We start from the raw sequence: 27,186 nt of genomic DNA on the forward strand, positions 1-27,186 counted from the left end.
TGGACTCTTGGAAATGTTTTAAGATGCTTTTTGTGCCTTACTTAGTTTCATTTGAACAGGTTTTCTGGCTCTGCGTCTGCAGGTGTGTTTACCTTGAAGTTGTTTTAAGTACAGTTTGCTCTTGAACTCTGAATTCATATTCCTGATCTATTGCTTGGGTCGGTGTTACTATCCGTTAGTTACTTTCATGTTCAATGGATCATTCTGCACGATAAATCGTCTTGATGTGGAACGAGTCATTTTACATTCATATTGCAAATTAATTTGCACATCTGTTTGTACTTTAAACATTAATATATAATTACTTTTCTTTTTTCCTGAAATGAAATCGAGATACACAGACTGAGTTAGCAATTCCTACCCACCACATTTTGCATATTATAAACATAGCAATTCTTCTACGGAATAAAAGGAGTTGTCAACTTTTTCAATTTGTTTTCCAATTTTACCTTACTGTTTGCAAGACATTTTTTGTCACTACGTAAGCGGTAAAAATTTTAGTTGTAGCATTGTGCACTCTTTCTGTGCTAAAAACAACCTTAATGTTGAGTGATGTATGTAATTTTTTCTTCTAGCGTTGTAATTATGTACCTTATTTGTTCCTTTTGAACTGTAGTGGATTATTTACAACAAACTTCACGTGGGAATAAATATACTTCTAAGCAGTTGTCAGAATATCCAACTCCTTAAAGAGAAGTCTACAAGATGATCGTGGGTGAGCACCACATATTATTCTTACAGCACGTTTTTGGACAACGAAGACCTTCTTTCTTAAAGATGAGTTACCGCAGAGCATTATTCCATATGACATTACTGAATGAGCATAAGCAGAATATGTCAACTTACTGATTTCTCTCTCCATAAATTTATTATGATTCTAAGTGGAAATGGGGAGTTCCAAAATTTGTTTTTTCCTATTTTAATTTAAGTTCACAGTGGCACTGAATAGTAATTCAAGTTTTCCGCATAAGGGTTTCAGTTGTTTCACCGTCATTGTTACCTTGAAAACACGATGTTGAATACATGTTATCATTCTAAGTATTTGTTGTTTTGCCTTTTCTGAGTACAAGCATCCAGTCTGTTGCTGACTGCACTCTATATTTCCGTGCTCTCCGGGCGTTCACTAAAATCTGTCTTAAATGGTTCAAATGGTTCAAATGGCTCTGAGCACTGACTTAACATCTGTGGTCATCAGTCTCCTGAAACTTAGAACTACTTAAACCTAACTAACCTAAGGACAGCACACAACACCCAGTCATCACGCGGCAGAGAAAATCTCTGACCCCGCCGGGAATAGAACCCGGGAACCCGGGTGTGGGAAGCGAGAACGCTACCGCACGACCACGAGCTGCGGACTGTGTCTTAAAAAAGTTTTTTAATTTTGTATATTACCGTACTTCGTGTTGTATGTTGATATTGGTATATTCTTTTACCGTCGTAGTTTCACATTCTGGCCGCCGGTGGTATTCACTAATGTGTGGGGTCTCTTCTCTCCGCTAATTGCCAGATTCATGTGTTGTTCAAGATTATTTTAGCAAGCAGGGGTTGTGATCCCCTAGTTTTCCTGGATTGTATTCTTGCCCTTTGTTGCCAATATCTTGTTTTTCTAGGGGCAAATTATTATTAGTTTGGTTGCCACCCCTTGCGGCTTGTTAACAGTTGTACATAAATTTAGGAAGTACCATTCTTTCGACCTTTGTTAATTGATATGTAGCGGTGTCAGCGCATAACGTAGTTACAGTATTTGCGGCAGTGGATTGCAAATGTACACGTAATTCAGACGCGGGCTCATCAGTAATAACTTTGTGCATATTGAAGTACTTTATATATTATAGATTTAAGGATCTGTTACCTGATGTTTTAAAAAAAGTTCTTGCGTCTTAGAGTTTTCATTTGTGATCTTTTCTTGTAATTTTTTGTTTTGCTTTTATCTGCAGATTTGAGAAATAATAACACCTTTTTAAAATAGCGATAGTTTAATGCCAAAACATAAATAAAATTTAGTTGTTTTAAAAAGAATGTAAAAAGACGATATGCTGAAGGAGAGATTTGTTAGTGCTATCACTGATTGTGAGTGTCGGTGAATACTTCGGAATGGTTCCTGCGACCTGTTGACCGCCAGTAATAAAAAAAAAGTAGTAGTAGAGAAACAGTATTGCCAATCCCATGCATTAATGTTAGGTATTCATCCGCGTGCAACAATGGCTAGATCGCCAGCAGCTGACACTACATTTATTCTACCATTCGCTATCCTTAACTATGAGGCAATTAGATTAGGAAATGAGACACTTAAAGTAGTAAAGGAGTTTTGCTATTTGGGGAGCAAAATAGATGATGATGGTCGACGTAGAGAGGACATAAAATGTAGACTGGCAATGGCAAGGAAAGCGTTTCTGAAGAAGAGAAATTTGTTAACATCGAGTATAGATTTAAGTGTCAGGAAGTTGCTTCTGAAAGTATTTGTATGGAGTGTAGCCATGTACGGAAGTGAAACATGGACGATAAATAGTTTGGACAAGAAGAGAATAGAAGCTTTCGAAATGTGGTGCTACAGAAGAATGCTGAAGATTAGATGGGTAGATCACATGACTAATGAGGAGGTATTGAATAGAATTGGGGAGAAGAGAAGTTTGTGGCACAACTTGACTAGAAGAAGGGATTGGTTGGTAGGACATGTTCTGAGGCATCAAGGGATCACCAATTTAGTATTGGAGGGCAGCGTGGAGGGTAAAAATCATAGAGGGAAACCAAGATATGAATACACTAAGCAGATTCAGAAGGATGTAGATTGCAGTAAGTACTGGGAGATGAAAAAGCTTGCACAGGATAGAGTAGCATGGAGAGCTGCATCAAACCAGTCTCAGGACTGAAGACAACAACAACATCAACAACTACTATTTAACTGATATGTATAACTTGTCAGTGCATTTTCGCAAATTACGTCTGAATGATAATTCTAGGCGTATTATTTACTGTTACATCTCGTCTTCCTCCTCCTATTCCTCTTCAGAATTACTGTTTTCGCTGTCACTGTGGGTGTAACTCTCCATCCGCTAGTGATAGTTGTTTTGCTGCATATAGGAATGTTTGTTATGTCGTGTCCGCAGGTACTCTTCAAGTGTTTTCGAAACATCCTTTGTGGATGCATTTAGTTGAGCTCATTTTCTTTCGTCTCTTACTGGTATATATATATATATATATATATATATATATATATATATATATATATATATATATATATATATAGTGTGTTCTCCGCCGCATGTGTGCATTTAGGTGTCAGTCCCAGACCCACGCGGCTTAGTTGCGTGGGATAAGGTCTGTGTCCAATTAAGGAACATTCCATACCGCGGCTGGGATCAAAAGGTTTCATTCTCAAGCATTCGTTTATGTTAGGGAGGAAGTCGTGCAGTATACATTCCTTATCCCTTGCATCCCACTCACCTTGCCATGAATGCAGACACCAACTTAAGGTGGCGTGTAGTCTGCATCGGTGCAGCAGTTATTGAATGTATCTCTTCTAGTCTCCTAATCTTTAGCCAGTACCTTTTAGCTCTGTAGTTGATCGTGATATCTATGGGGCGTATTCCGAGCACCACACGTTGTGCATCCACTGAGATGGTGCCGAATGTTTCAGTCAGCCTAAATAGGACACTTCTCTGCCTTGATCTGACTGATGCTTTGTTGGTGACAAAGTTCAGTCTGTGTGTTCACGCGCTAGCTGCGAACTGAGTACTGATTCGAAGAATGCACAGTGTTATGTCCGTATGACTGGTACACTTAGTCTGTACTGTTCTGAATTTAGCCTCACCAGTTTATGTAGCATTTTTCTGCTTTGTCTGTTGTTAACCTTGTGTGTTCGTGGAGATTCATTTTCTCATTTATGTGTGTACCAAGACAGCGCATAACATGTGCTCGTTTGATATTTGTGTCCCCTATTTTAACTGAAAGATTTACCTGGAGCGACCTTTTCAGAAATGTGTGTATTGTTTTGCCTTTGACTATCTTCAGTTTGTTGTCGTGACACCAATGTGTAACTGTTTTTAGTATTCCACTGGCTCTCTCTTCTTGCTGGGCTCTGCTGTTCACAATAACTATAACTAATAGGTTATCAGTGTAGGCTAAAATTCTATCTGACCTGTCATCCCCATATAGACGTTGTAGGAGGGTTGTTATATTCCAAGATGGGGCCGCAGATCGACCGTTGAGGACAGCCTTCGGTATTTCTTTTAATTACTTTACGGCTGCCCATCTGCCACTAGAAAAATCAGTCTTTACAGTATTCTAGGAAACTGCTGTACAGTGATCGCGGTACCTCCAGATGTCTTAAACATTGAGACATTGCGAGCCGCCAGAGGTTATCGAAAGCCCCAGCAATGACAATCATTATTGCCATAGCGCAGTTCTGTGTTGTTGTATTAACTATGTGTATGGTTGACGGCGTCATCTATGGATTTCCCTCTTCTGAAAACGAATTGGTGTTGGCTCATGCCTCTGAGAGATTTGTGGGTTTGCAAACGCTTACACAGTAACTTCTACTGAATCTTTACTAGGATGGTAGAGTGTTTATTAAGAATATTGGCCTGTACGTCTTTGGGTCTGAAGGATCCCATTCTGCTGATTTTCTAATAAAATCTCGTTTGTGAGATTGTTGGCGCAGTCTCTTCTTGCCCAAAAGGACAGATGACAGTAGCAGTGTTGTATGTCGTGTGTAGGTCTTCTCTTAGTGTTGTGTGATATTGCGTGTCTATATCGATGACGTAGTCACGGAGCAGCTGATACAGCAGAAACTCTACTACATTCCTCAGTCTCCTGGTCATCGTACCGTCATCCTGTCTTAGCGTCGCCTGAACTAGTGGGGTTTTTGTCTTCTTCCAGTATTTTGTTCGGCGCCACCCATATATTTTGTTGAGTTTGTGTTGTTACAAATCGTTCCCATTGTTGCTTATGCATGTTGTGCCAGTTCTGTCTGTATAAGTCTCCCTATAAGCTTAAAGTCTCTCTCTCTCTCTCTCCCTCTCTCTCTCTCTCTCTCTCTCTCTGTAGAGTCACCCTTTGATATAATTTTCGTTTGCGTGTGGCATCTTGTTTGAGTGTCGTGAGTTAGTTGGTCCATGGTATTGGTGAGCGTTTTGTACTCTTCGCCGTTCGTATTGATGTGTTCTCAACATGTTATATTTCCTTTGTTAGTTTGTGTGGTCTGTAAACAAAACATCTAATGATATTTTCCAGATCGTGTTGTTGTATATTTTCCGTTTATTTGTTCCAGTCTGCTTTTTGGTACACAAAGTGTCTGCTGTGTGTTTTGGTAATTGTGTTCTCAAAGTATGCTAGTATTTATGTTATGAGATTGTGGTCACCACTGCTTATACTTTCGTACACAGACCTGTTTGTTACGTATGGCATTGCTGCATTATTTGCTAGAGTAAAGTGGATATTACTGCTTGTACCATCAAACCCTTCATATGTTGGTATAGGTAAATCTATCTTCATTACATGTAACTGTTTTGTATTAGGCCGGTGATTAGGCGTCTTCTGTTATCTGCTCTGCTTGACTTCCAGGGGGTGGATGTTGAATTAATGTCAGCACTTGACACTTATTTTTTGCATCTGGCATACATTGTTAGGTCTCTGATGTGGTCTGTGTAAAGTTGTATTTGATTGCTGTGTTGGACGTGTATGGTGGCGTCATCCATATAACGTTCCCACAGGTTACCTCTGAAGTAACTAAGCGTTGACTGCATAACCGTGTTACCTTAATTAATTTATAAGATCTATTTAAAATTACTATAGCAGCCTTAGACATTTTCACCAGTTATTATGGTGGCATGTATTTGTAAACATACTAGTTGCTGATTTCTTTTATAGGGTTCTTGTAAGCACATGATGTTTGCCTGAGGGTCTTGTGCTATTTTTGGGATTTCTACACTAACTGTGGTTCTATTTTGTGTGCCATGTTGTAATATATCCATTTTGAGTCCGTGTGCTGTGGATGTTTTACGTGTACAAAGCATTTAATGCCTGTCTGTGTGTAATCGAAATATGTTCGATCATGTGCGCTTATATGATCTGCATATGTATTGTGCAAGTGGAATGATTCAGATCTGTGCAGCTGACCTGGAGCATTAGATCGAGCAGCAGCTCTGCTGATATAAGAATGTCCTCTGTCCTTAGGATGATTCTGTCTGCTCAGTTACTGGGAAACAGAGAGAATCACCCTTTCCCTTTGGATGGTGCAGTCTAAGTCGCATCCGCTGCGCTGCCTGCAATATCTCTTTTTTTTCTCAAGTCTGCTTAAAAGTAAGTTAAATTCTAAATTATCGTAACGTTGTGAAGATTGTTTCTTGTTGGTGCTAGATTCGTTTGTGGTTTCTGCGGTGGAACTAAATGTATTGTGGTTTGGTGTTGCCACTGATTGGGAGATATTTTAAGATCTTTTTGGGATGACGCGCAGTTATTCTTCATTTTGTCACAGGCTCTTTCAATGCTTTTTGCCTTAGTGGTGTTTGCTGGTGTGCTGTCAGCGATGGTGGTGATTTGTGTTGGACATGCTGTATGTTTTACGGTGTCTTTAATTAGCTTTGGGTAGTATTTGTTTCAAGATGCACGTTGACAACGTTGCAGTGTGAAGCACAAAAGTACGTCGGGCCGACATGGACTCAAGAATTGTCTAAACGGCGTGCTCAGCAGCATTGCTAGTAATTCTTCCCGCAAACCGCCATCACAACCAAGGCACTGTCACTAACCTAAGGTGTGTCAGTACGTGATTTGAAAAGGCGGATTCCCAAAACACATGCGCATGCTGAGTATAAATAGGGGGCAATGAATTAACACCAGTGTCTTTAGTATCACAGCTTTCTTGGACAACAGTAGTGCCCTAAACGGGGGGGGCCACATGAGCCCTCCGATGGCGGACCGCAGTTCCAGTTCGACCTTCTGAGTGAGTTAGCAAGAGGCTCGTAGCCACACCAGGGCTTCCCGCGCACGGTCGATTTCTGCCAGGGTCGAGGGGGATCGCATCCCGGGTACTGCAAAGGACATCCGCCTTCGACCGTCGCGGCGGGTGGGTCGGTGTTACTTGTCATTTAGAGGCAGGCGCGCGCCCGTCATCCAAGATATCGCTGCTGGGCTAGCGTGGCTCACCGTGGCTGTCGCCACTGGGCCACGGCAACGGGGCTGCGTCCTCAGCAAAGCAGAGCGACCAAGCCGCAGAGTGAGCACAACTGGATGTGAGCGGGACGACGGACATCTGTACCGCCTGAAGCAAAGCAACACAAAATCTTTACAGATTGCCGAAACATCTCCGTGCAGCCGTGAGCTGCCCTATCCCAAGACGTGTTATTGTACCTCCTCTCAAGAATCCTCGTACCTCTGGCGACTTCACCTAAAGTTATTAATTGGTTTATGTGACATGATTACTTATCGATCTCTCGTCCACTAAGGGGTTGCTGTTCGTCATTCAAACAAATTTTGAAGTTCTTTTGAATTGAATCACAGTTTTTCTGTCTGAAAGCTTTCTATTGCTGAATTTTTGTTGTAATTTATTGAACTTTGACTTCAGAGAATCTTTATAATTTCATGTAAAGTTCGTTGTTAGTTTTGGTTCTGAAACTGCTTATGAATAAATTATTTTGTGTGCAACGTTAATGAATGACAATTGGTGAATGAATACCCTGGTGTCCAGTCCTTCCAGTGTAATCCTCAAGGGCGACTTTGGGACCACAAATGGCAGCAAAATCTTGTAACAGCAACGAAAATTTTGAACATGTGTTTCTCGCAAAAGGGCTATCAGAAGAAACTTCGCGAAGAAGTATCTAATCCAGAGCTATACAGTCCAAAGTAAGGCAATCTGAGGAAATACTTGAAAATATACAGGGTGATTTACGAAGATATTCAAATATTTTAATATGTTATTCCACATGTAAAACTAAAGAAAAAAGTTCATATAAACATAGGTCCGCAAATGTTTAGTTACGGAGTTACGGCTACTAAAATATTTTGCCTGAAATTTAGCAACTTCGCTAATATGAAGCCATTGCAAAACTGTGCTAGGTTAAAGCACGCTTTCTATTTATTTTGTTGTTGCTGGTCTGGTGAACCCAGTAAAACATGTCCCAGACGTGTATCTGCAATACTTGCTTGCATTAAGGGAGAAACGGATCAGAGTCCTCATAATCAAACTGGGGAAAGTTATGTCCGTTGGATTTAGTTTCTACTATACAGGAAGTGAAAGGAGGAACCAATAGTTTGCTTTATGACAGAAAGGGTCCAGCACGTCTGGCAAATTTTTGGTTGGTAACAATAAATAAGCTCACATTGGTGACAAAAGAAGACACAATTTGCATGGTGATGCCAAGCAGATCTGCCAGACAAGTCTTGCAATTGCGATGTGTCTAGATCACTGTACTATGATAAAGAAGTAGCTACACTGACGAGATAAACAGTAGAATTCCAGTTACCAAAATTCAGGTGGATAGCAATATCAGGCAGGAACAGCCACGAAATCAGAAATGCTACAGGCACATTACAGAGACAATGGTGCAAGAAGTTGATAATTTTCCTACCACTTCGCACGAGGAATGCTATAAGCAACCACATTTAAGCACCAGAATGCTGGTTTCAGTCAGGAGTGGGTGTTTTGAGAATAATGTAACTATGCTCCATTACGACAAGAGTGACGCAAGAGTTGAATTTTCTCAGGAATTAAATGAATGTAGTAGTCAGTCTGTGAAAGTATCACAATCAGCTGTACAAGTACATGTGGGGGTTACCCTGTCGTGATTGCTTTACATACGAATGTTGCAATGAGTGTACTAGTTACATATTTGTACAATTGAGTACTGAAGTGTCCTATGTAGCAGCAAACACTCATTAACTATTTGCACCAGGCAATATGCAATTACCGTATACTTTAATGTCACACAAAAATACAAGATGCATACAGATAAACTGTCCTTCTTGACTAACTGTGTCACTCCAGAAGAGACCAAATTCTACCACACATTATCTATCTATCCGGATCCCGCTCCAGCTACTGCCGGGTCTGGTTGCTGACGGGTCCTCTCCATTTGGCTCGGTCCTCCCACCACTTTTCTTCCTCCACTTGCTGCCAGGTCACACTTCTCCTTTCCACAGATATTCCCACTCCCATTTTCCACCATGTTCTTGGGCGCCCGCTAGGTCTTTAGTTCTTGAATAATTTTGGGAAGTCTCTGCCCATGCATCCTCTTAACATGCCCATACCATCTTAATCTCTTTTTTTCAGTTTCTTCTCTCATACTTTCTTGTTTAAGGTCATTTCTAATCTCTACATTCCTTACTCTGCCCATTCTTGTTTTTCCCTTAACTTCTTTGAGAAATTTCATTTCCCCCGCTTGGAGTCTACTCTAGACCCTGTCTGTCGTTGTCCATGTTTCTCCAGCATAGGTGACAATAAGGAAGTAATAATTCATATACATAAGGAGTTTTGCTTTTTCTGAAACTTCCTTATTCCAAATCAGGTGTTTTATTGTTTGGTAGAAATTGCCTCCCTTCTGTAACTTCCTATTAATTTCGATAGTTATTCATCCATCTCTAGATGTTTCATTCCCTAAATAAGTGAAACTTTCTACCACTTTGAGGGATTCTCCATTCAAGGTAATATTTTCGTTGATCCCTTTCTCTCTTCCAAATACCGTTACTTCACTCTTATCTTTATTTATTTTTAATCCATACCTTTTCATTATTTCCTTCCACATATCAAGTTTTAACTGTACATCTACCTCTTTATCACCCCATATTACCATATCATCTGCAAGTTAATGGTAGATAAACAATAATATTTCGTTTCTGTCCATGTAAAAGTGCTTGCGAGATAGTATGTTTCACAGAATGGGTGATGACGACGGGAGTCACTGAACACGTTTGTTACTGGGATAATAAATCCTAATCCTGGCACTTATTGATTGAGAGACGAAGTCGTTCAGTCGCATAATGGCGGCAACTATTGAGCACAGTTGATAGTCTAAGTGCCGTACAGGAATATCGGTCTTGACGCACCGGTCCCATGGCACGCCAAGTTCGAGGATGTGAAGTTCTCTGAACGACATCTGGGTGCTTGTAGTGCTTGTGGTAAGCTATATTCCAGATTGGATGGCTACTAGAACTGTCTGGTATAAACCTGGGTGGTTGCTCTGTGTCAGAACTGCTCGCAATGGCTCAGGAAACTGTATTGGCATAGAGAAGCTGGGCCCGATCCTACATACCTGCCCTGCGGAGTGACGTCTGCCTCATGCTTGGACATCATGATTTTTGGGGGCAGAGTAGTGCTTCAGACAGCGGTGCTGTTGTTACATGTGAGCTCAGCTGGTGTCGACGCTAGAACCTCTCATGGTGAAGCTAGTACCTTGTGTTTCCATGGTTCTGACTGGAGTTCCATTGGGAAACAAACAATCGCGTCTTGGATATGAAACAAGTTGTGGTGGATATGCAATACCCCCCAGAGTGATGACTGTGTCTACAAAAGGAGAGATTACTGTGGAACTGGAGCACACGCAATTTGCAGACCAGGTCTGTGTAGTTAGAAGCTGTAGTTTTAGGCGAATGTCTGGGGTTATACAAGTACCCAAAGCTTCCCAAAACCTATTTACTTGGTCAGTTACCGATTCCAAATTGTGTACGCAATTAGTACCAGGTCCAAAAATTATAGGATCCAAGACCGTTTGCATTTAAAACTAGGAATTGTAATAATTCAGAACACATTCACAATAATTTTCACTTTAGTAGTAGATTGTACTTTAGATCTTGGTCTTCTGCTTGAGAGGGATTCAAGAATTCACTTCACCTCAGCAGTATTATATTAAAGTTGACGGTCAGGATGTGATAGTGGATTTATTGCAAATGGTTACCGTTTTAGGCAAATTTTGCCTTATGACCACCTTTTGAAAATACTGTAATTGTCAATCACTTTACTTATTAAAATTTTGTGGAAATGCTTATTGTTTTGGGTAAATTCCTCTGCCAGATTTTTCAGTTAAACTTACTGACTGAGTAACTGGCACCCTTAAACCAGGAACCTTATATTAGACTTACATATTTATGTATTTATTTATTGCTTATTTAGCCTGAACAGATAAGATCCTTAAGTTTCTCTCTTACAGCTGACCAGGAAGAACACATTAAAAAAAAAATTACATTACGATCACAATATTAATAATAATGATAATAATTTGCATTATTAATAGAAATAATAGTTGACGAGAATAATAATAACAATAGTAACACTAATAACTATGATAAAATAATGAAATAATCAAGAATGATTTTAATTAGTTATTACATAAGAAACTCAATAATTATCATTTGCATTATTATCAAAGGCAATCATTTGTAGTAATAATAACAATAATATTATTAATAAAATTTTGGGGGCATTGATAATGAAATTGATTTGTTTAGCACTTTCGAATTCTTGTTTGATATTAGAAGAAGTGGAAGTGATAATGAAATAGGAGGGAATTGAAATAAAAGTGACGGTGGTTGCTAGGAAGGAAGAGACTTTTAACAGAGAATTCTGTTGACAAGGGGAGAAGAAAATGGATGAGAATGAGATGCAAGAAGAGATAGTTATTGGGACAGAAGGTGGGCCATTAGCTAGTTTTTGAAGTTTGAAGGGACTTTAATTTCTCTAATATTTTGAGGAAGGTTGTAGCAACGTCAGGTTCCTGATACAGAAAATGATTTACAGAGCATCACAATGTGTAGTGGTACAGAGAGTATTTTACTTTGCTGAGAACGTGTGTTTCTGCTGTGTTGTTGATAGTGTAAGGGCTGCAGGTAAATAGAAAGGAGTGCAATGACTGAGGAGACGACAAAGCAAACACATTTTATGATAATCTCGACGCTTATCGGCACATGGCTATGATAGTTAGTTATAGGTGGCAGGACATGGTCGAAATAGCGTACACCACCACGGTGTCGGACACAAGCATTCATCGCCAGATACCGCCGAAATGAGCTCTTATACAAAATTTCTTGGACAATAGGTTCACCATAATCAATAATGGGGAGTATTAGTGACTCGTCGAGGTTCCTTTTAAGTTGGGGAGGAAATGCTTCTTTATATTTATGTAATGAATAAACTGATGTTGGTACCTTCTTACAGACTGCGGTTTGTGTCCAGTCCAGTCTAGGTGATGGCACTGTATTAGCCCCAAATGTCTCACAGAAGAAGGAAAGGTGATTTTTGTGCTGTTGAGGAATGAGGTAGGAAGAGATTCTGTGAACTGAGGAGTAATAAGTCCTTTGTCAGCGAGTAAGATGCTAGCCTTTTAGATGGGTTAAGTTTCAAACTTACGTTCTGCGCCCATTGTAATAAAACAATTAAGTCAGCATTTACGTTCTGGATTAGTGTGCGCCGATTTGTTGGACTTGCACTTAACTATAACTTCAAGTCATCAAAGTACAAATGATATTGGCAATAGGAGATGATAATCGACACATTGTTAACACATAATGAGAAAATTAACAGGCCAAGTACTGATCATTATGGGACCCCTGATACTACATTCTTCCATTGTGACCTTTTTCTTCGCATCATTATGCGCTATGTGTAGGGTACGAGTGGAACAATCAGCGCTTGAGTAAATGTGGAACATAGCAGTCGACAGCGTCGAAAGCTTCGCTGAAATCCAAAAAGCACCTAATAGTCGTCTCTTGTTTCTCCTTAGCTAGTTTTAGGTCGTCAGTTACTTTTATAAAAGAGGTAGCAATGCTGCGCTTTTTTCCGGAAGCCAGATTATTATTAATCCAGAAGGTTATTTGAAATTAAGGAAGAGTTCAGCTGATCGTGAACTATGCATTCTAAAGCCTTAGATAATGCTAATAGAAACAAATGGGCTTTTAGTCAGAATGGTCTTTGGCAGATTCTTTTTTGAGTAGGGATTTGATGAGTTCCTGCTTCTAGGCCATCGGGAAGCTGCTGGAGGTCAGACAAGGTTGAAAATATAAGTTCATATTGGCAGTAATGGACCGACGAAGAAATTGACCATTTGTATTGTAATGTTGTGTCCTGTAGATGCAGAACGAATTCGCGTAAATGGCTTTCTGACTGTCTTATAGCTTAACGGCTGCAGACAAAATTTAGAGGGATTCAATGGTTTTCATCCTCATGGGCTGGTCAGGTAGAAATGTAGGCGTGGCGAAATACTCATTTACATTTCCAACAGATACTAGGTGTTCAGCTGCAGACTAAGGTTTGTCTGTTCGCAGCCTCGTAGATTTTTGCACAACACGGAAGGGGTGTGAAAGCGGACGTACCTGAGTTTTGGATTTCTCACTGATTGACTATGTTTGTGGCGTAGTCTTCTTTTCGCGAGAAGCATGTTGGAGGTCGGGTGCCGTTTATATTTCCTGTGTGCTGGCCCTCTGATACTCATAAGGTGTTTGAGTTGATCGGTAAGCCATGGTGCAGGTTTTCTCCTGATTCTTACAATTTTTATCTGAGTATGCCTTTCGTATAAATTATTGAGTCTCTCAGTAACATTAGATACTTCATAATTTATGTCAAAGTTATTTCCTGTCATTCCCTGCCAAGAGATATGATAAGCGTCAGTTGTAAGCTCAGACATATTCAAGCGTTGAAAATCTCTAAAAGTGACCACTTGCAGTTTTTTCTTTGGACATTGCAACGAATAATTCATAAATGGTACATCATGGGCAGATAACCAGGTGTAAAAATTTGATCAGCGTAAATTATTCTGTTTGGTGACTTGGTTGCGAAAATATCGATAAAGATATCAACGTCTGCAGTATGATGAGTTGGGCTAAATGAAAACAGTGTAAAACTTATTGACTATTTGTGTGGGCACAGTGTAAGTATAAATCAGCTAGAACAGTGTACAAATGACTTTATTTGTCACAATAACCTTCATAGTGAAAGGAGTAGTGTCTTTTGTAAAGAATAGCACCGATACAATAATTTAACTTACGGTTTATTATCATCAACAATACCTTTTCCGGTTTGTACGAAAAAAAAAGAGACTGCTTGTTATATGCAGAGACAGACATCACACTAATACAGTTCATAGTGTACAAGAAAAAACATGTGCAGCGTGCAAATAACAATGCTATATACAAGTACACATAGTGTGTACCCATTTACGTACATACACGCACATACATATATACACACACTCAAGAATTTTCGAGCTAATACTGTGTGAAAGGAGGGTCCCAAACTCTATCCACACAGATGAAGCGTTCGTGTCATGGCGTGTCAGACCGACTGTAAGTTGTAGTGCATTGTTCACTTCATACCCCACTCCCCCTACCCCCAGCCACCCAGTGTGTAGTCATTTACATACATACACATAAACACACAAACACATGTACATACATAAATACGTACATACACACACTCAAGGATTCTCGAGCTAATACTGTGAGAAAGGGAGGGTCCCAATCTCATCCGCACACATGAAGCATGCTTATCATCGCGTGTCAGACCCACTTTAAATTGCAGTGCATTATGCACTTTATGGCCCCGCCGCCGAAAGACAGCTTGAAGCACCATTTGCGGAGAGGCAATGCCACTGGGAAGACACCCCTTGTAATTCATTAACGTGAAATCCTGTGAGGCCGCATAATGTACACCCTAACTCTTGTTTGGATGGCATCTGCATCTATACTGCATGCATACATTTTGGATCTGAGCCCTATAAGCACATCGGCCTATGAGCCATTCGCCTCTTCTTTCATCAGGCCAATGTGGTGTTACTTTGTACTGTCGGCAGCACGTCCAGAGGAATCGAATTCCTTGGGGCTGTACCTTACTACTTCATCAGGTTCGCAGTCATTCACTCAGTAGTTGAAACCGTCTGCATCCATATAAAGTAACTTGACATCAGCGAAGTTTTGTTTTGCAATCTTGCAGTGGCTTTGGTACACCTGGAGTTCGGAGAGGTCCGTTACACATGTCGATATACACACGCTTTGCGAACACTGAAACCTTGTTCCTCTCCACAGCGGCTAATTCTTTATCGAATGTTCCAGCCCACTTAAAATTTGGGCTGGTGACGTAACTTCTTGCTCGAAAACGCCCATCCCAAAAGCAAGCTAGATGAAATTCAGGACGGATTCTAATATTCTCCTTGGTGTTGCTGATAGCTGAATTATCCAACAGCTTCCAAAAATCTTTTTCAAAACGATATGTCGCAAGAGCCCACTGTTCGACAGTTAGATCAATGTACTTCTTCGAATAGGGACTCTTATCAAATGAGATACCGCGGATGATTCCGACACGTTTCATCACCAATATGAGACATCCTGGAGGTTTCTGTAATGTGCAATATATCTCCACCTATTCCTCAGCTTTGTGATCAGCTTGGGAACGGAAACATTTTGCGACACTAAACGCACCGGATACAGTGGCGAGTAGCCGTGTATGCCAAGCAAACCGGCGGGATATTCCACGTCTGCCTCCAGGGCATTTCCCCTACCAGCACGAGCAGCCACATGATGGATCCTGTGGACACACGGCAAAGTCCCTCGTGAAACCCGCGCTCGGAAAAAGCCATCATATCTACGTCGGTCAACACTTCAATGTTGACATACGCCTTTTGTACCTTGTGTCGCACAAAATCTCTAGTGAGCTGTAATAGAAGATAACATCCAGAGAATGTGTGTCCAGGCACACGCTTAGAGTGTCTCAAAAGCATCTGCGAGCAGGTGCTTATCTGTCTCCATCTGCAATTTAGTATATTCCTTTAAATTAGACACACTGAGCTCCTGCTGAACATTCACCGCATGCGTATACCCGGCATCAGTTATGGCAGTGCCTGTTAGTTTATTGCCGAATGCTGTTATATTGGGAAACATGGTTTTTTGGAGTCTCTCCATCGATTCCAAATATTTATATGGAAAAACGCCCTTCTTCATCACAATCTGAAACTTCAATCTCCGGGATATGGGGATCTGGTGAGATACATGTCCTCCTGACACCTTGTCTTAGCAAGTTTCTGAAGACGTGCATGCATTGATCGTAGCGAATCGAGGAAGTGGAGTACTATTCTTGAAGTATATCACTTGGTAAATGAAATGTATTTTTCTTCTCTGTCAGGTATGAAAAATGAAATGTCGTGTGGTTAGGGTCTCCCGTCGGGTAGACCGTTCGCCTGGTGCAAGTCTTTCGAGTTGACGCCACTTCGGCGACCTGCACATCGATGGGGATGAAATGATGATGATTAGGACAACACAACACCCAGTCCCTGAGCGGAGAAAATCTCCGACCCAGCCGGGAATCGAACCCGGGGCCTTAGGATTGACATTCTGTCACGCTGACCACTCAGCTACCGGGGCCGGACCTGTCAGGTATGACACTGACCTTTTCATTCTTCAACCTGAAATCACCCAAATGCTCAACATGAAAGTGAGTGTAATATCAGCTCAAATTGTGAAAGAAGATGGGAATATGTTGCGACAGTTTGTACTTAAAGTTGGGCGCATTGTGATCAGCACTGCGGAACTTCTCCGCTGGACAACAATGCTCACTACGTGAAGTTTCCAGTTTTCTATCCAGAGGCAGCCAACAAATGTGACATTCAAATCCCTCCTTGTATAATGTCTCATACTCCTACGAGATGGTCACTGGAACGTTCGAGCAATAAATCTCATAAATTGTCACTGCAAGTTGTTCAGGCTCAGAGAGCACTTACCCCGAGATTATCTCCAACATATGGTTCGAAATGAATGAGACTGGAGTCATTTTAGCTTACAAATTCATACACCTCCACATACTGCGGGTGCCATTTTGTGAAAGTGATGTGACTCGCTGTGGTATCATCTTCACAACGCTCCACAGGAACTAGCAAGCGATCAAAATCAGGGCATACGTCAAAGAAACAGCGTTATTGGTGGTGGGCATTCTTAAAATCTATGAAGTTACTACCGGAGAGAAAATTTACGTATGTATCGGTTCCTGGATCGAGCACTGTACTAGACATCTTTCTAGGCATAAACTCATAGCAAATCTGAGGCATGATAAATGATTTTACAAAATTAACTCCCGATTTAGCACAACATGCGGTCCCGATCGTCAACTGCGGCGGAAAAATGAGATATTACAATGGGACAATTCTCAACAGGTAGCCTCTGTTTCCTTGAAACACGCACTGAGCAGAGCTCCAGTACTGGGTAATATAGATTTCAATTTGCCGTTTCTTGTGTAGAAAAACGCGCCCAAGTCTGCCTTTTTGTTGCAATAACGTGATGGAAAGTGGTGGCCATTCGCTTATGTTTAGAGAACCATGTCTGAAGCTGTAATAAATTACTGTGTTTATGAGCTTGAAGCTTTGGCCGTTTGATTGCAATAGGTAAGTTCACGTTTTACCTAGAGCATAATAAAATTAGATTATGAACTGATAATCATGTTTTGAGTTTGTAACACTGAAAATGCAGACAAAATACCTTCTGCACCATCGAAAATTTTACGCCATTTAATATACGTTAATAACTTGTACTATACTTCTGATCCTGAATACGTAAGATTTAGTATAGGAACTACAGTTAACATGTAATGGATGTAACAGTGTATTTATTCGTGACTGTACATAACTGATTATAATTATAAACCAATTATTGTAAATTGCTGTATAACAGCCAAGGGAACTTTATTTTAATGTATCGATAACAACTACGAAATAGCAGTAGTTGCACCGTTTTTATGTCTTTGCGTATGGAGAATCTCTATCGCGCTGCGAGCTGGGAGGAAGCAGAGCATCTTGAATCGTGAAAGAGTGCAGAAGTGCTTGTTGGGCGCTCCTGCAGACGCTGTGCAGCTATGATGGCGTCAGTGTAGGCGCACCTAATTCGTTAACCCGCGAGTACTGAGAGTACGGTAGGAGTGAATAGACGGAGGAAGCTGCAATCATAAAAATTGCCCCCCTTCTAACAGCCGTGTACTGCAAGTCTCTAGAGGAACGGAGGGTTCCAAATGATTGGAAAAGAGCACAGGTAGTCCCAGTCTTCAAGAAGGGTCGTCGATTAGATGCGCAAAACTATAGACCTATATCTCTGACTTCGATCTCTTGTAGAATTTTAGAACATGTTTTTTGCTCGCGTATCATGTCATTTCTGGAAACCCAGAATCTACTATGTAGGAATCAACATGGATTCGGGAAACAGCGATCGTGTGAGACCCAACTCGCTTTATTTGTTCATGAGACCCAGAAAATATGTTATTTTTCTTGACTTCCGGAAGGCGTTCGATACAGTTCCGCACTGTCGCGTGATAAACAAAGTAAGAGCCTACGGAATATCAGACCAGCTGTGTGGCTGGATTGAAGAGTTTTTAGCAAACAGAACACAGCATGTTGTTATCAATGGAGAGACGTCTACAGACGTTAAAGTAACCTCTGGCGTGCCACAGGGGAGTGTTATGGGACCATTGCTTTTCACAATATATATAAATGACCTAGTAGATAGTGTCGGAAGTTCCATGCGGCTTTTCGCGGATGATGCTGTAGTATACAGAGAAGTTGCAGCATTAGAAAATTGCAGCGAAATGCAGGAAGATCTGCAGCGGATAGGCACTTGGTGCAGGGAGTGGCAACTGACCCTTAACATAGACAAATGTAATGTATTGCGAATACATAGAAAGAAGGATCTTTTATTGTATGATTATATGATAGCGGAACAAACACTGGTAGCAGTTACTTCTGTAAAATATCTGGGAGTATGCGTGCGGAACGATTTGAAGTGGAATGATCATATAAAATTAATTGTTGGTAAGGCGGGTACCAGGTTGAGATTCATTGGGAGAGTGCTTAGAAAATGTAGTCCATCAACAAAGGAGGTGGCTTACAAAACACTCGCTCGACCTATACTTGAGTATTGCTCATCAGTGTGGGATCCGTACCAGATCGGTCTGACGGAGGAGATAGAGAAGATCCAAAGAAGAGCGGCGCGTTTCGTCACAGGGTTATTTGGTAACCGTGATAGCGTTACGGAGATGTTTAATATACTCAAGTGGCAGACTCTGCAAGAGAGGCGCTTTGCATCGCGGTGTAGCTTGCTCGCCAGGTTTCGAGAGGGTGCGTTTCTGGATGAGGTATCGAATATATTGCTTCCCCCTACTTATACCTCCCGAGGAGATCACGAATGTAAAATTAGAGAGATTAGAGCGCGCACGGAGGCTTTCAGACAGTCGTTCTTCCCGCGAACCATACGCGACTGGAACAGGAAAGGGAGGTAATGACAGTGGCACGTAAAGTGCCCTCCGCCACACACCGTTGGGTGGCTTGCGGAGTATCAATGTAGATGTAGATGTAGATGTAGATGTAGATTATCCTTGCCTCTGGAGACGACTCGTGGTTCTCAACCAGCAACAGCCACAGCTCAGCATTCTCGTCGGCTACATTCTTCGTCACCCACACGGCTAAAACATCGTAAGACCGTTAACAGGAGCTCCTGACGATGACGATGGAGGATATCGTCGAAAGCTTGAGATTTTATCCCGAATTGACGCCGCAAAAACCGAGAATGATTTACATATAAATACCGACGCGAAAGACTTCGTTCCAACCGTTAACTAATATTATTCAGGCATTACCCAGTGGCATTTCTTTCATATACTTTAATAATTTTCGTCACTAATAATCTAAAATAGTTAAAACTTGCAAGGCGTCTTTGTTGTCCTCGGACATTATTGCCAAGCAGGGTCCCTTTCCTTTCCATGCAACCACCGAGTATCACAAAAATATGAAAAATGGTTTATTACTTACTGTCAGTTTTGTTTGTTTGCTAATGACCAGTTTCAATCTAAATTTTGCTGCCTCAGTAACAGTCCATTCTTTTATTGTATAGCCGCGCGGGGTAGCCGGGCGGTCTGGGGCGCCTTGCCACGATTCGCGTCGCTGCCCCTATCGGAGGTTCGAGATCTCCCTCGGACGTGTGTGTGTTGTGCTTAGCGTAAGTTAATTTACGTTAGTTTAAGTAGTATGTAAGCCATGAGATGGATGACCTCAGCAGTTTGGACCCGTAGGAACTTACCACAAATTTCCAAAATTTTGTACTGCAAAATAGAGGGTTAACTAATTTGCAATTTTGAGTATTAACTTCATTCACTTAAAGTAACGTAAAATTTCACTGGCAAAAGTAATAACTAAAGATATAGCACAAATCAAGAGTGCGCAATTTCATTTATTCTGTATTTAGCTTAGCGAGTCACTTCTGTTGACTTGGGACGTCCCTTACTGTTATGTTAAAAGTAAATCGATAGCTCATTTGCCTACAGTGTATTTAATTCAGTCTTTCAATAATTAAAATTAAATTGTTTGCATTTTCCAGATTTTCCATTATGTTATGCTGAGGTTACTGAAAGTAACTTTTTACGACACTAAGTTTCAGTTACAATCAGTCATTTATTTGACCAGCAACTTCATTTAACATTACTTTCAAAATTTAGTATTTCAGACTGAGTAATTGCAAACTCAGTGCTTTCTGATTCATTTATTTACTCGTGAACTGTTGTGTTGTGAAAAAGGGTGACAACCTTCTGTGGCCATGCCATTGACTATTTGCTTAATGTTCTTTGCCATTACCTTTCTTAAGATTCTGGATATTCATTGCGCTAATGGACTGGCGACCGTTTACTTATTCTTTTTCTGTTAACCAGTACTTCTTGTTTTAACAGTATTGTTTGTATTGAAGTATTACGTGGTACCCTTTTTCCCCATGTGTGGTTCGTAAGCTGTTGCACTAAATTCCTCCCATTTCAAAATTGTTATCAGTATTTAGAATAAATTCTTCCTTCAGAAAGCTCTATTGTACACTTTCCTCCTACCAATCAGTATTATTTTCCTTTGGTAACGGCAGCCTTACTCACTGTAAAATTTAGTCAGGCATATGCGATCACGGTCAATTATATTGCAATCCAGAAGACCGATTAGGAAGGAGAAAGTTACAAGCTGAATTCTTCCTAGGCCCAGTTAGAATGGAAGGCTTGCCCGTTGGACAGTCCTAATATTGGATTTCCAGTTTGAAGCAGCGCATATCCATGGGATCACAAAAGTAAGCCTCAGAAGAACTTGGTTGAATGTTTCAGTAGAACATGCTGGAATCTGCCAAGGAAGCAAAGGCACCGGATTTTGTCGTAGCCGCAGGAGTTGTTTCTGAGATTCCTTAACCGTATTCTTGATGTTATGGGGAGATGCAATAAAAGATATGTAACAGATTCGGTGGAGCCGGATAACAGAATGCAGGTTATTACTTAGAGAACGGGGTGCTATGTTACCGTAATCGTTATGATTGGAAACAAAGATATGTATTGGTGGAAGCTTGCTCCCTGCTGTGTTTTGTTATTTTCATCGTTCGTTGAGCGAGGGGCGCCTGGGGCTTTATTAAACCAGGATGAAAATTAAGAAACACCTGAACTGGAAAAGCTTTAAGAAGTTAGTAGGCCAATGTCAAGCATGTAAGACCGCTAAGCCTAACACTAACAGAAGAAGGATTTTTTTGTACTCCAACAAGGAACATCAGCCTACGGAAAAACAATTTATTAATTATTTGAGTTCCCGCCGTACACCAAAATTGGTAGTAGTTATAGTTTAGTGGTAATTGATGTCGGGTAAAGGAATGATAACCGCCATTAGTATCCATCACTTTAGAGGTACATTTGCTAATTTGATCCTCCAGAAGTTTTAGAAGTGACAGTGTTTCCACACTTACGCCATGTAAGGCATATAAGACATTTGACACGGCGCCGCACTGCAGACTACTATCGAATGTACGAGAATGTGGAAAAGATTCACAGATATGTGAGTGGCTCGAAGATTTCTTAAGTAATAGGATCTGCAAGTTTAGGGCATCGACAGGAGTGTCCCACGGAAGTGTGGCACGACCACTATTATTTTCTGCATTTATAAATGATTGGTGGACGGAGTGGGCAGCAGTCTGCCGCTGTTTGCTGATGATGCTTTCGTGTACGGAAAACTGTATATTGACTGTAAGAGGATGCAAGATGACTTAGACCAAATTTTTGGCTGTTGTCATGAGTGGCAGCAGGCTCAAACTACAGAAAAATGTACTTTAATACATACGAATAGGAAAATCAAACACGTAATACTCGGATACAGCAGTATTATTGTGATGCCTGACAACTTACGACGTTTAATTAGCTGGAGTACCGTTGCCAAAAATGTTCAAATGTGTGAAATCTTACGGGACTTAACTGCTAAGGTCATCAGTCCCTAAGCTTAAACACTACTTAACCTAAATTATCCTAAGGACAAACACAAACACCAATGCCCGAGGGAGGACTCCAACCTCCGCCGGGTCCAGCCGCACAGTCCATGACTGCAGCGCCCCAGACCGCTCGGCTAATCCCGCCCGGCGGAGTGTCGTTGCCAAGCGATATGAAATGGAACAATCATGTGAGGATTGTAGAAGACAAGGCGTATGGTCAAGTTCCATTCATAGGGGAAATTTCGGGTAATTTGGTTCATCTGTAAAGGAGACCGCATATAGGACTTGAGTGCGACGTATTCTTAAGTATGATCCCCACCAGGTCGGATTAATGGAAGACATCGAAGCAATTCAGAAGCCGGCTGCTAGATTAGTTACCGGTGGGTTAGAGAATAACGCGCAAGTATTACTGAGATGCTTAGGGCAACTCAAACTGAAATTCGTGGAGGAAGACGACGTTCTTTTCGAGGAACACTACTGAGAGAACGTAGAAAACCGGCATTTCAAGCTGACAGCAGAACGATCCAAATGCCGCCAACATACGTATCGCACAAGAATCACGAAGATAATATACAAGAAATTAGAGCTCATGCAGAGGCCTATAGGTAGTATTTTTCCCTCGCTCTGATTGCGAGTGGAACGGGGAAGGAAATGACCAGTAGTGATTCACGTACCATCCGCCACGCACAGTATGGTGGCTTGCGGAGTAATTATGTAGATGTAGACTGAATTCGAAAAAAAAGTTTTCGTATTGGCATTTCTCAGGTGACGATTACACTGTATCACCCTCACCCGTCTTTTGCAGAACGTATTAACAGGAATCCGAAATCTCTCGTAATATACCATTCGCTTTTGTAGAAATGTGGGGATAAATCAATGAAATGGCTTATTCATGCCTTTATCTCGCTAACCATAAGGCACCTTATATATCGGCTGCCAAACTAATGTTTGTATTTTATTTTACTTCGCCACCCGGCATGTGGTCGTTGAATGATCTGTTACCTGAGCATATTGACCATAAGGATATCAGAGCTAAATGGGATGCCGCGAAAAATAGCATTTCTCCTACATATCACAGAGAGACTCATAGGCAGAACTGGGGGAGATGAGACTGCAGTGATGGTGAGGGACTTCGTTTATGTAAAGAATTTCTGAGGGCAAAATAGATGCAGAGGATCATGTAGACAACATTTCCTCAAATTTCCCGGAGCTGTGTAAGGTCGTTAAGCGTCTGTCTGCTGTCAGTGTTTTGCTCAAAGATCTTAAAACGCCCAAGGAAATCGGAGCACATTTAAGTCAGATGAAATTAGGTAATGCCGATTCAGAAGCTGCTACATAGTGAATTAAAGTAACTTGACTGGCCACCCTGGTTTCTGGTTTAAGGGGAAGAGATTGATACGTTCATATCGTCCCTCACCCTCACCCAAGCTGTTCGGTAAGAAAGCGGCAGTACCTTGACTTTGGGTGTCTAGACTATCCCTCGCACGTTGTGATAGCACGTAAGTACCGCATGGGTCGGTGTTGGAACGGTGCGGAAGTACAATGCAGAAAGGAGCGGCATGTGCTGTACCTTGGATGGGTAATCTGCTGGCAGCAGCGAACACGTCAAGACTGCCGTGGAAGAGAGGTAGCTACGGGGTGCGTAGCCACAAATGAGGACATCGGTTCCTTCGTGGCGTTTTTATTGATGGCCTTGGAGCATTCTTATAAGTTGAATTCAAACCCTACTGCTGCCACAAAGCTACCTCACTGAAGTTTACCTGCTGCGAGACCACTGTGGCAGTCATCATCACCATACAACTGAAGTTAGTGATGAGCCCCGTCTGTCGCATTACTTCTTAACAGGACAGTTGTGCTCAAGACGAGTGAGCGTACTACTTGAATGGGACAATCTTAATAGTGCTTGTGGGAGCTTGGCTGCCCTATCATTTGCGTGTTCGTGTTTGCGTTGCTCGTTGAGTAATCAAGTACTAACCACTGAGGTAAAAGGTGTCAGATTTATTCGTTCCTTTTAGTCAAGATTCCAAAGGGAGTGCCAGTGGTAACTTGTGTGTATTCCTTTTATTTAAATTTATCTGTAAATATTGCATCTCCTGGACGGCATCTTTCCATAAACACTTTTTGTTTTGAACTTCCTGAGCTGACACTCGATTTAAATGTTTGCCATTCGGCTGAAGGTATCACGTAGTTAACTGTTTATCGAACACCCTTCTAATAAATTCATTTATGCTGTTAAATTGTGAGAAAGTAGCAAGACGGGTATGCTCTATTAAACTGAATTTTAATATCTTCTGTGATCGTGGTACGTATGGCAATATTGTTGTTTTTTCCAGTTTTAAAGCTGTAAAACGTTATTGTTTTATTGCAGCTATTTAAAACTGGTGGGACGGCCTATCGGGACCTGTGCTGAATGTAAATATGTTTATATAAGATACTGAATGAACTTTTTCTGGATGTTGTCTTGACGTTCTTAGTCGGTTACTGACCTGCCTTCTCGTATTACACGTAATTTAACTGCGTAGTAGGTTGTAATTTAACTATTGTTGCTCTAACTCTGTCAGTTATTAAATTTTTTGATGTTACATTATTGGGCCCTTACACTACGCTGATGTTTTCTATGCCTTATTTAATTATGACGCCTTTAGATAATTTTTTTATGCTATACTGTGTGACTGTTTAATTTGGTCACTGACACCTTTAATCCTTTTGATGTTTATAATTTAGCTTTATTTATTGGCGCTTTGAAACAATTCAATAATTATCTTACAACTACTTAACATGATAATTACATGTGCTGAAATTATCAGCGTTTGTACTAGGTAAATAGTTTGTTAGAAATAAATTTGTGAAATTTTTCTGCTGAATTTGGGCTCAGTCGTTTACCACTCCCGGATCCCCATATCCTTACCATTGCAATATTACAGCCCCATCCTGGAACATCGGTCTGTTCTTGATTATATTATCGTTGTACTCGTATTCTTAGTATTTCGTAAAGAAGCGTTCATTAAGAAAGCACTGCAGAATACTACTTTTCACTGTGTCAAAACATTGTGGGATTGTACCCAGCGATCATTTTCATGGTTGTGTGACGATTCATAACTGGTGAATTAACTCACGTCATGCTTAATGAATCTCCTGATAATTTATGGGCTTCCGTAAATCATAACCTCTCTTCCCAGATGCATACTATATGGCCCTGAATGAGGACTGTCTATAAGGAAATTTGATAAAAAATCAGAAATTTTCGCACTTCTCATAACGATATTTACCCTCTTCCCAACACGCACATAGATTTATCAGAACGTTCTCATCCTAGTTATCCGTTGCGCATAAAAATTTGTTATAAACATGTTACTTATTGTTTGAACATGACCTATCCAATGGGTTCTGAATAAGGTGCATGAGCGATATCCCACAACGAAAAACTACAAAATAAAGTAAAAGTTTTTGAACACCCCACGTTTATGTGGTCGACCCTACACAAGTTAGCGCTTACGTTGAGAGCTTTTCAAGAAATGGCTAGATTGTAGGATGTATAACAATTTCTATTTCAAATTTACTCATATCATTATGTGGTTCGGCGACTTTTTGTGGTTTTGGGGGTTTTAGTTGATCTCATTTCAGTGCCTGTAGTGCACACATATAGCTTGTTGTAATTGGCGTGTCTATCAAATCGTTAAAGAGTTTCTGCAATAGGGTGTAGTCACCATATTACATTCAGAAGAGGTTAATTTTCCGCAAGGGAACACTTATAGTAACACGAATGGTGCGAGGGATGAGAGAATTGGTACAGGAACGTGGTTAACAACTTCAGATCACATATATGCGGGTGTGGCGATGGAATAAATCCAGAACGATATACTAGAGACACAGCAAACACTGTTGAAACAAGACCAGTTCCTCTGTGAACTACTCTGGAAACAATGTGAGGAACAGGACAGAAGATGGAATAGGAAACTAAGAACAGAGCGAAAAATGGAGAGAACGGTAGGTAAATGGGGGGGGGGGGGGGGAACTGCTATTTTTGGAGCAAGGAAGGCCGGTAGATAATAACAGAAAATAGGATCATATCGACAAGAACTTTGTGAAGTTAGAGCTGAAGTAGAGATAATGAACCAATCAAAAACTGGAGTTACGAGTAAAATTGAGGAAGTACGCAAAAATCAGAACGGATTAGAGAACAGAGGCCAGAATCAGTGACAGAAAGGTACCATAAATCAGCGCTCTTATCAAGCAACCGTGGCTGAGACCTTCAGCTGTGAAATTTTAGAAGTAGTAAGTGAACGTTGAAAGATAGCCATCCCGGATTTAACAGTTTGAGCACACACTGCAACTCTAACGGGGGCTGAAAGCGAAAAGGTAGTTTGTTAGTGGCCATTTACATGATGAGGCTGGAGCACCAACGAGTCTGATCATTTGTGTTTGTAGTTCCTATGTAAAGTTTCACAGAGCGTTCTTAGCCAATTTTGGCCAATAAATACACAGAATCAGGTCAAATTCAGCATATAAAATGATGGCAAATTACAATGTGTCTGGCTATCGTGATCCAATATTATAATTTCATGAAATCAGATTCAATGAGTATGTGTAGCGAAAGTTCCGAATAAGTTCTCACGCCGTTTATCATTGCAAACCGGCATGTGAAGGAAACTCACTCCTGACCCTCCAACAGGAACTTGGCTATGACAAAAACATGGAGGAAAGCAATTGTCGGGGTCAAATACACCCCAACATAGATATAATTATGAAAGATAATAATCAGTGCCAGTAATCTCCACATAACAAGTGCAATAGCAGGTGGGTGGGCGGAGCGACAGCCAAGCTAAGTGGTATTTGCATCAGCATTACAGTGATAGTAGTCACCTTCAAACGATGGTGCATCTCCTCATCTGGTGAGATTTTGTGGACCAGACCTGCCTGGTAACAAACGTCGTTCAGGCGAGGATCAAAATAACAGACAATGACTTG

The sequence above is a fragment of the Schistocerca piceifrons genome, chromosome 3 (genome assembly GCF_021461385.2).
Source record: "Schistocerca piceifrons isolate TAMUIC-IGC-003096 chromosome 3, iqSchPice1.1, whole genome shotgun sequence".
NCBI lineage: Eukaryota > Metazoa > Arthropoda > Insecta > Orthoptera > Acrididae > Schistocerca > Schistocerca piceifrons.